Here is a 2,557-nt window from a genome sequence, read left to right on the forward strand (position 1 = left end):
CTCCATGCAGAATGTGCCCTCCTCAATACCCACCACCAGGCTAATCCATCCTCCCACCCCCCTCCCCTCTATAACCCTCAGTTTGTTTTTCAGAAGGACAGGTAGTCTTGAGGTAGATTGCATGTGCCCACATTCAGGTCTGGCCTTGTGCAGAGTGTGAGCAGTAGGGTCATGTTACCCGATCTTCAGGTTGGAAATAGTTTGTCAACCTAACCTGTCTTCCTTCTCTTTTGAGAGCAGGACCATGTGGATCCATGTTACCAGTCTTTGATCTCTAGGTTTTACAAGGAGCAGAAACAAGGACTAAATGATGAGCAATCTGTCTAGTGCCACTGAGTTCTTACCTTCTAGGCTTCCCTGGGTCCCAAGAACTACACCACATTCTTTTTGCTGTATTCTCTTTCTTCTACTCAGCGACATTAATGGGAAACACAGTCATCATTGTGATTGTGTGTGTTGATAAACGTCTGCACTCTCCCATGTATTTCTTCCTTGGTCACCTCTCTGCCTTGGAGATCTTCGTTACAACTATTATTGTGCCCGTGATGCTTTGGGGGTTGCTGCTCCGTGGGATGCAGACAATATCTCTGGCTGCCTGTGTCACCCAGCTCTTCCTGTACCTTGCTGTGGGAACCACAGAGTTTGCATTACTGGGAGTGATGGCTGTGGACCGTTACGTGGCTGTCTGTAACCCACTGAGGTACAACATCATTATGAACAGCCGCACCTGCATCTGGGTGGTCATTGTGTCATGGATGTTTGGCTTCCTTTCTGGAAATATGGCCTGTCTATGCCACATTTCAGTTTACCTTCTGCAAGTCAAATCTGTTAGACCATTTTTTCTGTGACCGAGGGCAACTGCTCAAATTATCTTGTGATGATACTCTTTTCACAGAGTTTGTTCTTTTCTTAATGGCTATTGTCATTATCATTGGCTCTCTGGCTCCAACAGTTGTCTCCTACACCTACATCATCTCTACCATCCTCAAGACCCCCACAGCCTCGGGCCGGAGGAAAGCCTCTCTACGTGTGCCTCTCATTTCACCTTTGTTGTGATAGGCTATGGTAGCTGCTTGTTCCTCTATGTGAAACCCAAGCAAACGCAGGCAGCAGAGTACAATAAGATAGTTTCCCTGTTGATTTCTGTGTTAACCCCTTTCCTGAACCCTTTCATCTTCACCCTCAGGAATGACAAAGTCAAAGAGGCCCTTCAGGATGGTATGAAATGCTGCAGTCAACTCCTCAAAGATTAGATCTCTCTACCTAAGTTTTAGGTGGTAATATCCTCACTATAAATTATTCAGGAACCTAGGAAACCCTAGTTCCTCTCTTACCATCATCATCTTTTCAAAGATCCATAGTGTACAATTCCCAATCAGCCCATGGAAGGAGACAAGGCAGAGAAAACTGAAATCCATTATCTGCCCACTAGAATCCCAATTCTCAGTTTCTGATGATTCCACTATTGAACTGTAGAACCATATCCTTGGGAAATGGGAGGATTAGAGAAAAGAAATAGATATATTTTTGTAGTTTTCTGTAGCTCAATTAATTTGCCTATAATCCATTGTTGAAGATGTATTTCCTAGGGGTGAAGGAAGTAGGAGGAAGGGGAGAGGATGCATCTGCCATAATCAGAGTACCAAGGGAGAGCTGCTCACTTTATTTCTTTATCAACTATCGTAGGGCTTTTCGTATTTTTTTATGCAATTTCTTGGTGATATGATGGTATGCACTTTAAATATTCTATGGTTCTCCTCTTGTGGTTTATCATGTTATCTTGGTCCCATTGCTACTGTAAAGTAGATACAATGTTATATACATTTTGCCACAGCACCAATGTAGAGTGGTGATAAGAGGATTAGAATACTTTTCTTTTAGTAAGTCTTGGTGATGTAAAGATATGAAATATTTTGGCATATATGGGGATTGAGACAAATAAGAATTAAATGACTTAAGTCTAGAGACAGCATCCTGTGTTTTATAGCTGCTTAAATCAACTATGTCTGTTGAGACTGCTCTCAGACCCAGACTTTAGTCTTCATGGTGCCTTTGGTTCTTTGTCTCCCAAATCCAAGTGTCTCAGTACCTTGCCATAGATCTTCCCTGTGGGGAGCATCAAAGGAATGAGAAGCTACCCTCCTAACTTGCAGTTCTTCAGGAATTCCAGGGCATGGCTTTTTTGGCAATGCAATTGTAGGTAGTTCATAATGTTTGAGGAAAGTGTTGATTAAATGGTAACACTTAGCACCTCTTGCCAGCCCTGAATTGGGTGGAGATACTGAGCCACCCAGCAGTGGGTGATGGTGTTCCACAGGATTGCAAAGAGTCCTATGTGAGGATGCTTTCCATTTGGTGAGGACAGGGAAGACCACCAAGTATGATCTAGTTGATTTCACTGCATACCGGTACCAGATGAGGCATTGAGAGTGGGTCCTTAATCCAGCCCATGCTCTGCTAGGCAACCAATGGGTTGTGATGGAACTGCATTGGCTGGAGAAAGGGTTGAAGACTGATACAAAGTGATCCCCCACCCCAGGCTCATTTCCTGACGTCT

General features: G+C 43.8%; 1 pseudogene; it reads left to right on the top strand.

The window, feature by feature from the left end:
• The first annotated feature begins 307 nt into the window (after positions 1-307).
• On the top strand, positions 308-1,946 carry LOC135362177 (olfactory receptor 9A4-like; annotated as a pseudogene).
• The last annotated feature ends 611 nt before the right edge of the window (positions 1,947-2,557 follow it).

Source organism: Mirounga angustirostris, unplaced genomic scaffold, assembly GCF_029215605.1.
Source record: "Mirounga angustirostris isolate CCGP_5_RB_7025 unplaced genomic scaffold, mMirAng1.0.hap1 SCAF_12, whole genome shotgun sequence".
In the NCBI taxonomy this organism is placed as follows: domain Eukaryota; kingdom Metazoa; phylum Chordata; class Mammalia; order Carnivora; family Phocidae; genus Mirounga; species Mirounga angustirostris.